Source organism: Nerophis lumbriciformis, linkage group LG09 (assembly GCF_033978685.3).
Source record: "Nerophis lumbriciformis linkage group LG09, RoL_Nlum_v2.1, whole genome shotgun sequence".
Taxonomy (NCBI): Eukaryota; Metazoa; Chordata; class Actinopteri; order Syngnathiformes; family Syngnathidae; genus Nerophis; species Nerophis lumbriciformis.
The window spans coordinates 52427610-52439390 of NC_084556.2; positions in this window are offsets into that span (position 1 = coordinate 52427610).

Sequence of the window (11781 nt, forward strand, 5' to 3'; positions counted from 1 at the left end):
ACTTGCATAAATAAATACTAAGGAATATAACATAACTTGGCTTCTGAGAGCTTCAAAATGTAATGAATAAAATGCCAAAGTTGTTGATAAACAAGCAATTATTTTAATAATTAAATATGGTCATTTTAAATGAATTATTATGATAATTTAAAATGAATGATTTCAAATATGTTTATTTTAATTCTATGGCTGGATGTAATAAGGAGTCAGAAAAAATACAAATAAAAATACAATTAATTTTGATGTTTTTAGCAAAATATAGTAAAAATGTATTTAGTTTTTTTTCGGTTTTTTTCATTAATAAATATATTTATTTTTAGGTAAGATAAACATAATAATACAATTTGTCTCTAGTATGGATGATTTAGTTCTTGTCACCCTGTTGTGAAAAAAGGCTGTCCTCACTCAGGTCCGCATGGAGCTGGAGGGGGCGTGGCCTCCAGCGCTGGCTGAAAATCGGGATATTTTCGGGAGAATATTTGTCCCGGGAGGTTTTCGGGAGAGGCGCTGAATTTCGGGAGTCTCCCGGAAAATTCGGGGAGGGTTGGCAAGTATGATAATAGACAACTGTGGAGGGGGGGGCGTGGCCTGCGGGCCTGCAGCGAAGCGGGGTGTGCCAGGACCGGCCTCGAAGTCAGCGACAGGTGCGTAGATGGCCCAGGTGGGCCTTATTATCTGATCACCTGTCGCTCTGTTTAAGCAGCAGCCTGGGAGGAGAGGTTGTTGGAGCTGGAGTGAGAGCGAGAGAGAGGCAGACACAAAAAGACAGTTGCTGAAAAAATAAACCAGTGTTGTAACCCTGATCCGGCTCTCCCGATGATGATTGGTGGACCGAAGAACCCTCTAGAGGGCAACCTCCACAGCAACATTTTTTTTTTTTAAAGTGCAGTTCCCCTTTAAATGCCGATGGTCACCTAAAAGGCGGCGCAGTTTTTTGTACAGTCAGCGATTACTGGTGTGCTTGCTGACTAATTTCACTTCTAAATACAACCAGATGGGCTTTGGATAAAAGTGTTTGCGAGTTTGGAGCAAATAAATGATGTGCATTCAAGCAAAGCATGAAAAAGCATGAAGAAAATGTTTGTGTATTACATTCTGACAATAAAATTGCTTTGGTGTCAAAATATTGGGCCTTTTTTTTTTACCAGTAAATTAATTCAAATAATGCAAGCAATTAATAACCTGTGATTAGTCAGGATTAATCCAAATTCAATATGTGTTTAATCCAGTGACGTGCAGTCACTGGAAAGAAAAAAAATGTAGAAAGAAAAAAATATATATTAAATTGTTAAATGTATCCAGTGATTATATTATAAAGTTATTTTCCATTTAACTTCACCAGTTTTAGATTATTTTTATTCAAAATCGCTGAATTTTCACATTTGCCGTTCAAATACTGAGAAGAGACGGGGCGGTGAACAGCAGCCAGTTGAGGCACGTCACTCAGTGCCTCAACATGGATTGCGCAATGACTCGGCTAACTGCTGGCCTGCTGTGCAGTGAGACAGTATTGCTATATGAATTATATAATACATTTCCATAGTTTAGTTAGCTGAGGTATATAATGTACAGTGTAAGGCTGCAGCTAACGATTATTTTTCTATCGATTAATCTATAGATTATTTTTTCGATTAATCGGTTAATCTATAGATTATTTTTTTCGATTAATCTATAGATTATTTTTCCTTTTACCGATTATTTTTTTTTATTTAAAATGAAGATGAAAAAATAAATGTAGGCCAGTTTTTTCAAAAGGCATGGCTTTTATTTACCAAAAAAAAAAAGTATGGCCACTCAGTCAACATTGACAACAACATGACAAAATATTCTGTAACAATGTAAACATTTAAAACTTTTAACATTTAACAAAATTAAAAGTAGCTTATTTGCTTTTTAATGTACAAATATAAAAGTAAACATCCAGTGCAAATCTTAATATTCTGCAATAGTATAAGCATTTAAAAAGTAAAAGTATTGCTTATTTTGCTTTAAAATGTGCAAAAATAAAGATAAACATCCAATACAAAAAAGTGCAAAACGAAAATAATCTGTAACAATGTAAACATTTCAACAAAAGTAAAAGTATTGCTTATTTGCTAAAATGTGCAAAAATAAAAATAAACATCCAATACAAAAAAGTGCAAAACAAAATATTCTGTAACAGTGTAAACATTTCAACAAAAGTAAAAGTATTGCTTATTTTTCTTAATAACACAACAATGATAATATGATTAAAGTGAAAGTTAATTGTTGGTTTGTACATAGTATATGTAACCGTTAATGTTGTAAAAGGTATTTGCACAACTAATTAACGTTAGCGTTTGTGACACGTCTTGTGCCGTGGGGTTCTTTCAGGACCGACAGACTGAACGCCAGACGGCTTTGCCAGGTTTACAATCTTTTAATTTTACACAAAGTATTTTCTCTTCCAACTCTTTTCTCTTTCTTTCCTCGCTTTTCAGCTCCTCTTCCTCGCTCGCTCGTTGTCCCCTGTCTCTGTCTCTCCTCCTCTCTCGCTCCACGTCAGCTTCACTCTTCCCTTTCTCTCTGCTGCTCCCCTTTTCTTCAGCGAGAGGAGATTGGATGATCGTGCCCAGGTGCGCGGATCGCGCACCTGGGCACGATTGCGGCGTCGCTCCCGGCGCGCCCCACCTCGCCGCTCGCTCGCCGGCCCCGCCTCTCCACAGCGTTAAAGAGGAGTGCGTCTTTGTAAACACTGCACGCCAAACGCACCTCTCAGAGCGAAACGGTGCTTTAGTTTATGAATTTACAACGCAGATACAAATGACACATTCATGTTTTTGTGTAATGATGACAACGTATACTCACGCGGACGATTGACTAGTTGATGGTGATGGCAAGAACGCTGTCGGGTTTTTTTTCAAATGTTCGTTCATAGCCGTTGTGCTGCTATGATAGGCCATTTCCGCTCGACACAGTGTGCATACAACAACATTATTAGGCCGTTTATTTAAATACTCCCACACTTTTGATGACTTTTGGCGTGCTTTTTCCCCCTCGCTCGCACCGTCTGCTTTGCGATCCGCCATGACAGTAGTGTGACGTAAATATGCGACGCATCGACCCACAAAAATGGCGTCGACGTATTTACGTAACCGATGACGTCGACTACGTCGACGCGTCGTTTCAGCCTTAGTACAGTGTATTTTGTCAACAACTGTATGTGTGTAACGTATTTCTTGTGCTGAGCGATCATAAAACGGCTGCAAAAGACGCACTGGCTGAGGCTCGCCTCCTGCACCCCCGCCGTAGAATTTGCACCCCCTGACGGGAGTGTTATATCAACTAAAGCCCACACTTAAACTTTCCACGTGCAAGATTGAATCTATTTAAAAAAGTTATTTCATAAGAAGCCAAAAAGTGCAAAAACAATAACGTTCGTGTTGGAGGAGTTGTGAATGACTGCAGGGCCACAACATTAGGTACACCTGCAGACTGCATTTTTGGTGATTTAACCCCCAATTCCAAGCCTTGATGCTGAGTGCCAAGCAGGGAAGAATGCTGGTATGAGCTTTTAAACATAACCCGTTAACTGCTGCCAATCAAATGGTGAATAAGATACTCTTTAGGGTTCATATGTTTGTAAATCTGACTGTGATGAAGTCAGTGCCTCACCAGCCATCAACCTCACCGCACGTCACTGGTTTAATCGGATTAAAAAAACAAAAGAAAACAGACTATAGTGCAAGGATTTATGTATTGTGGCCAAACAGCTCAATTTTTGTTTCATCTGACCACAGAACTTTCCTCCAGAAGGTTTTGTCTTCGTCCATGTGATGTCAGATGAAACAAAAATGTAGCTGTTTGACCACAATACCCAGCAATATGTTTGGAGGAGAAAAGGTGAGGCCTTTAATCCCAGGAACACCATACCTACCGTCAAGCATGGTGGTGGTAGTATTATGCTCTGGGCCTGTTTTGCTACCAATGGAACTGGTGCTTTACAGAGAGTAAATGGGACAATGGAAAAAAGGAGGATTACCTCCAAATTCTTCAGGACGAGCTAAAATCATCAGCCCGGAGGTTTGGTCTTGGGCGCAGTTGGGTGTTCCAACAGGACAATGACCCCAAACACACGTCAAAAGTGGTCAAGGAATGGCTAAATCAGGCTAGAATTAAGGTTTTAGAATGGCCTTGTCTTGATTTAAACGTGTGGACAATGCTGAAGAAACAAGTCCATGTCAGAAAATCAACACATTTAGCTGAATTGCACCAATTTTGTCAAGAGGAGTGGTCGAAAATTCAAGCAGAAGTTTGTGGATGGCGCCTTATTGCAGTGAAACTTGCCAAGGGACATATAAGCAAATATTACCATTGCTGTATGTATACTTTTGACCCTCACATTTGCTCACATTTTCAGTAGACCCATAAGAAATTCATAAAAGAACCAAACTTCATTAATGTTTTTCTGTGACCAACGAGTATGTGCTCTAATCACTATATATTATGTATATATATATATATATATATATATATATATATATATATATATATATATATATATATATATATCAGTGGTGGATGCTGGTCTCTCAAGGAAGGGAAGCTCAATTTCGACCTACATCATAAAATGTGTTGGTTTACTTATACGTAAATTCTACCCTCCGTTCTTTTTTAACCCGTGTGTGCGAGAAGGGCCCGACGCACGTCCAGGGCCACCACCGCGCCCACCGCACCGACACCCCGCCTCGTCCGCCTTCGCCGCGGCCGGCGTCACGCGCAGCAGGTAAGCAGCTTACCTGCCCGCCACCCCCGTGGCCGGGGGCTCGTAACAGGGGTCACTCCGCGCGCTCCGCCCGCGCAGCTTACCTGCCCGCCACCCCTGTTGCCGGGGGCGCGTAACAGGGGTCACTCCGCGCGCAGTGCGCTCACGAAAGGGGTGGGGCTCACCCTGGTTGATATAGACAGCAGGACGGTGGCCATGGAAGTCGGAACCCGCTAAGGAGTGTGAAACAACCCACCTGCCGAATCAACTAGCCCTGAAAATGGATGGCGCTGGAGCGTTGGGCCCATACCCGGCCGTCGCCGGCAGCGAGACGCGCTTGGAGGCGCACTCAGCGCGGCTCCCATATGATTGCGCACTGGTGTGCGTCTGGGTTGTGACAGCGTGGCACCCGAATGTATGTGCTGCATTGGATCAGTCTCCTTTCTTTAACAGGCAAAAGCTTTATAACCTCACCATACCTGCCAACTTTTGAAATCAGAAAAACCTAGTAGCCAGGGTACAAGGGCCGCAGGCCCCGGTAGGTCCAGGACAAAGTCCTGGTGGAGGGTTCAGGCTTCGCCCCCCGACGCAAAATGATTATTAGCATTCAGACAGGTTAAAATGTTGCTAAAACCATCACTTTTCTATCAGTCACAGTGACTTTTCAAAACAAAAATATTACAGCAAAAATCATATGGGTTGATTGACATGTTTATTCTGTAAGCTAACTTGAATAGTTTGAAATTATTTTGACAGTTAATGCCAGTTATCCTGTCAACCTTTCACAAGACTTCAATTTGTTAATTGAAAGTATAAACACTTTTTACAGTAAACAAATGGTAAAACAGTACTAAACAATTCCATTAAAAAAGAAATTGGTGTCATTATTAACTTTCTGTCCAAGCTTGTATAATCTACTGCCTTGTTCAATTGTAAAAAATATTCTGTGCCTAAAATTCACATTTCTATCACAATTATCATACTGTAAACATGGTAAGCTAACTTCATTAAAATTAATAGTCCTGTCAATAGCATGGAATTACAATTCAAATGTAGTTTTTTTGTAAGCCTTTCAAAAGAATTCAAAATATGACAAATTAATGAAAATTAATTGAAGCCATCAGACACTTGAAAAGTGGCACATCACATCTCTAATGTAATCATTTGAACTTTTCAACAGAAATAGCACTGCAAAAATATTAAGGACATACTTCTGTATTTTGGTAGTTATGCTGTCAACATTTAACAAGATTTCTTCAACTTGGACTTGTTTTAAATGTTTTATGCCACTTCAAGTTGTCAAAGACGTGCTGTGAAATACAGCCGACAAGATTGCGCACCAAACACGAAGCAAGGCCAAAGTGCATGCATGGTGCAGGAGAACAAAGGACTTCTTTCATTTAAGGTTTGTGATAAACCATCAAACTCATTCGTTAAAAGGACTCTATAGTAATATAAAGCGAGTTTTTCTGGACATTATCATGCAAGAAAAGTTTATTTTTGGGACCGCGATCACCGCGTAATGATTTTTAAAGGTTGCATTACAAACATTTAACTGTCCCATGTGATCAGCCAGTGCGATTGGAAGTCCATGCTCAATTATTGCCTCCGTAAATAAAACTTCGGCATTTATCACATCCAAAGAATCTGTTTGGGCGACGAAAAACGTTGAAAGTTTTCCACTTGTATCGCTAGCAACGGCATTAGACTTGTGTTTTTTTGTCCCAACGTGGTCTTTTACATCGCTAATTCCTCCGTGTCCGATCGAAAAATCTTGTCTGCACAAGGTGCAATTCGCGTAGTTTTCACCCTTTTTTTTTTTTTTAATTAATGAAAAACCCGGAATAGGTTGATGAAAACCGTACGAATTACGGGAAAACCGGAGTAGTTGGCAGGCTCACTAATGCCTTGCATCATCTATATTAGATCGGGCGGATGGCGGGCGGGTGCAGTTCTGATCAAACGTTACATCGGGTGGATGGCGGATGGTTGACGACTTTCTGACGCGGTTGCGGATGAAATAAATTGCCTATCCGCGCATCTCTAATATATATATATATATATATATATGTATATTGTCAGAGGCAGATATTTACATATATCCGAATTTAAGTTGTACTAATTCCATTTCTTAGTCATATTTGAAAACAGCTCGTGTTTTCCATTTCTTCTCTAGATGCTCTGTCAGCAAGTATACTGTGTGTGTTAACCTTGAGTTCTTTGGAATGTGTTTTGACTAGCATTTGTTTTGTCTACAGAGATGGGACGAGAGAGAGGGTGGTGGGATCGGGAAGACAGACCATTTTGGGAGGCGCAATAGAATGTTCTAGGGTTAGACTGGTCTCAATCAATGTATATTGGCAAAGCTTTGAGAATATACAACAAAATACCTATTCTGTCTCTGGTGGTTTTTCAACTCAGCTTTAAGTGTCGGAAAGAACTTGGGAGCGAATTGTGACTTGAATTCCCTGGGAGGAACAACTGGTCCAAAACGCAACAATATGTATCTACATCCTGAAAGTATGCAAACAAAACTGTGTTTAGATAATTGATACTTCAAACTTGCATAAATAAATCTTAAGGAATATAACATAACTTGGCTTCTGAGAGCTTCAAAATGTAATGAATAAAATGCTAAAGTTGTTGATAAACAAGCAATTATTTTAATAATTAAATATGGTCATTTTAAATGAATTATTATGATCATTTAAAATGAATGATTTCAAATATGTTTATTTTAATGTATAATTCTATGGCTGGATGTAATAAGGAGTCAGAAAAAATAAATAAAAATACAATTAATTTTGATGTTTTCAGCAAAATATAGTAATTTTTTTTTTTTATTAATAAATATATTTATTTTTAGGTAAGATAAACATAATAATACAATGTATCTCTAGTCTGGATGATTTAGTTCTTGTCACCCCTGTTGTCATAAAGAAAAGGCTGTCCTCACTCAGGTCCGCCGGAGCTGGAGGCCACGCCCCCTCCAGCTCCGGCTGGAAATCGGGAGAATTTCGGGAGAATATTTGTCCGGGAGATTTTCGGGAGAGGCGCTGAATTTCGGGAGTCTCCCGGAAAATTCGGGAGGGTTGGCAAGTATGGGTCTGTGGGACCCGTTTTCATTTTTTATTAAAAGAAAAATGATACAATTAATTAATTTTTCAAACTGAGACACACTGACTTTGGCTCATTTTCTGTGAAGAACATATATCAGAATACATATTTACCGGTATTGACCACACACCATACACCCCCCCTACACATTTCTATTACATATAAGATGTCCGGGTCCACTGGACCGGGGCTAATAGAAGTGTAGAAATTGATGTTCTGTGTACCACACACACACACACACACACATAGCAGGCCTAGACAGGAGGAGGACAGAGTGTAGGTACACAGAACATCAGAGGGTCAAATGTGCGAGAAAATGAGAGCAGACAGTGTTGACAAACAATGTTGCAACCTGCCGAAACACAAAAGAAGAATCAATGTGGGATGCAGAAACTGGCAGAGAAATTTTCCGTGCAACGTTCATATTGTTGTTACTCAGTCAGCGTTTGTGGGTCTGATGCACCCGTTGCATTTTGTGGCTTTTAATGCCTCACAATCAAACACTTGTATGTTAAAATACTGAACAGATGTTTATGGGGATAAGGTAAATATTTTATGATTGTGAGGCAATAAAAGCCACAAAATGCAACAGGTCCATCAAACCCAGGGCCGGCCCGTGGCATAGGCCGTATAGGCAAATGCTAAGGGCGCCGTCCATCAGGGGGCGCCACGCCAGTGCCACAAATGTTGGAGAAAAAGAAAAAAAAAGTTGGTACTATTATTTCTAAATACAAAAAATAATCCCACGTTAATTAAAATGCAAAGTAAAGCCTATATAATAGAAATATTATTTGTTACAACATTACGCCCCCCCCCCCCCGCCCCCTCCCTTCCCGTATCATGACTCTTTTTGGACGTCACCACATCAAAAAATCAACACAAGATGTCAAAACGGCCAAAACTGTCAGGTGCCCAGGGAAGAAATAAGAGAAAAGAAGAGGAGGAGAAACGAGAAAAAGACAAGAGGTAGCAGGTAGGTAACGTTAGCCTACATGAAATTATTTGTCTGTTACAGAATGTGATAGTAACCTGGCTTTTTAGCATTAAGCTAATGTTACATGATTCGGCAATTGCTAATCAATAAATAGCTAGTTCTGTTTTAACGTCGGGTTAATATTGTGGAGGGGGCTAAATTGTTATGGAAAATAATAATGTAACGTTAGGTAATTACAGTACTCCCACCTTACATTCCTCAGGGACATTTGTATTAGATCTTTTAAGCAGGTGTTTTTTGTTTACATTGTTATTGCCTTCTGGTTAGCTAATGTTTGCCCTGCAGGTAATAGTCACTTTTCCACCCCTTTATATATTAGGTATAGTTGTAAGCCTAGTTGTTAAAGTGCACATCATTAATGTAAATTAAGCAATATGTATGTAAAAAATATTGTATTTCATATATTCATTTTTTATTTTTTGCATTCATTTATTTATTCATATTTTTTTTATCTTGTTAACTATTCTGATTGTTAATTTGCTTTCTTTAAGTAAAAAAAAGGTCAAAGACAAAGCTATTCGGTTTCTTGTGAGTATATACACTTCACTGCCGATGTGGGGGGGCGCCACCTAAAATCTTGCCTAGGGCGCCAGATTGGTTAGGGCCGGGCCTGATCAAACCCACACACGCAGGCTGAGTAACAACAATATGAACATTACACAAGGGTTAAGAAAGTGATCTGTGACCCTGTCATACCAAAAAGGCGTCTTTTCCAGGGATTTGACAAGTGTCCTCTCAATGGCCAGCAGAGCTAGGCTGCTCAAGCGGCCTTGGCCCATGGTGTTGCGGGTGTAGGACTTCCATCCATCCATCCATTTTCTACCGCTTGTCCCTTTTCGAGGTGGCGGGGGGGTGCTGCAGCCTATCAAAGCTTTAAACAGGAGAAGCTCCTCTCTACACCTGGTCGGAGGCAGATATTTACATATATCCGAATTTAAGTGTTACTTCTTTTATTTCATAGTCATATTTGAAAACAGCTTGTGTTTTTCCATTTGTTCTCTTTCTGTTTGTCTGCAAGTAAACTGTGTGTGTTAACCTTGAAGCTTTGGAATGTTAGAAAGAGCGATAATGGGCATTTGTTTTGGCTAGAGAGACATGACTGCCAGGGACTTAAGGGGGGAGAGGGTTTGGTCGGGGGGAACAGACCATCTTAGCGGCGCAATTGAATGTTCTATGCTGGACTGGTCTCAATGTATATCTGCAAAGCTTTGCAAATATATTACAAAATACTTATTCTGTCTCTGGTGGTTTTTCAACTCAGCTTTAAAGTTAAAGTTAAAAGTTAAAGTACCAATGATTGTCACACACACACTAGGTGTGGCGAAATTATTCTCTGCATTTGACCCATCACCCTTGATCACCCCCTGGGAGGTGAGGGGAGCAGTGGGCAGCAGCGGTGGCCGCGCCCGGGAATAATTTTTGGTGATTTAACCCCCAATTCCAACCCTTGATGCTGAGTGCCAAGCAGGGAGGTAATGGGTCCCATTTTTATAGTCTTTGGTATGACTCGGCCGGGGTTTGAACCCACAACCTACCGATCTCAGGGCGGACACTAGGCCACTGAGTCGTAAAGAGCTTGGGAGCGACTTGTGACTTGAATTCCCTGGGAGGAACAACTGGTCCAAAACGCAACAACCTGCAGATGTAGCTCCAAGCGTTGCCACTAATGACAATAGTTTGTACACCTGTGTGCATTATAAATGTATGTATGTTATTCAATAAAAAATAAAAAAAAATTGAAAATTAAACATTCCAATTATTTGCCATTATGTGTAGTTTTCTTACTGTCTTGGATTTAAAAAATATATTGTTTGGATTTATAAATGTGTGTATGTTTTATTTTTCAATAAAGGGGGGGAAAAAGAGTCACGTGACAAGAGTGACGCGAAACCCCGGATAAGGAAGCAGGAAGTCAGTCCACAAGGAAGCGATTGTTTCTTTTTTTTCTTTTTTTTTATTGTCTTGTGTTTATATAAGTACTAGTATCATCAAATAGCACATGTTTTTACTATCTTGGATTTAAAAAATATATTGTTTGGGGGGAAAAACATTTTTTTTTTTTTAAACGAGTCACGTGATAAGAGTGACGCGACCCCGGATAAGGAAGCAGGAAGTCAGTCCACAAGGAAGCGAAGGAAGCGATTGTTTATATTTGTATTTAATTATTGTTTTTTTCTTGTCTTGTGTTTATATAAATAATAGTATTATCAAACAGCACATCGTGTAATTTTCTTACTGTCTTGTATTTAAAAAATATATTGTTTGGATTTATAAATGTTTGTATGTGTGTTGGCCCTGCGATGAGATGGCGACTTGTCCAGGGTGTACCCCGCCTTCCGCCCGATTGTAGCTGAGATAGGCTACAGCGCCCCCCGCGACCCCAAAAGGGAATAAGCGGTAGAAAATGGATGGATGGATGGATGTTTATTTTTCAATAAAGGGGGGGGGTGAAGAGTCACGTGACAAGAGTGACGCGAAACCCCGGATAAGGAAGCAGGAAGTCAGTCCACAAGGAAGCGATTGTTTCTTTTCTTTTTTTCTTTTTAAATTTTTTTTTATTGTCTTGTGTTTATATAAGTACTAGTATTATCAAAAAGCACATGTTTTTACTATCTTGGATTTAAAAAATACATTGTTTGGGGGGGAAAAAAATTTTTTTTTAACAAGTCACGTGACAAGAGTGAAGCGAAGTCAGTCCACAAGGAAGCGAAGGAAGCGATTGTTTCTATTTTTATTTATTTATTGTTTTTTTCTTGTCTTGTGTTTATATAAATACTAGTATTATCAAACAGCACATCGTGTAATTTTCTTACTCTCTTGTATTTAAAAAATATATTGTTTGGATTTATAAATGTTCGTATGTTTTATTTTCCAATAAAGGGGGGGGGGGAGTCACGTGACAAGAGTGAAGCAGAAGCAGAAAGTCAGTCCACAAAGAAGCGAT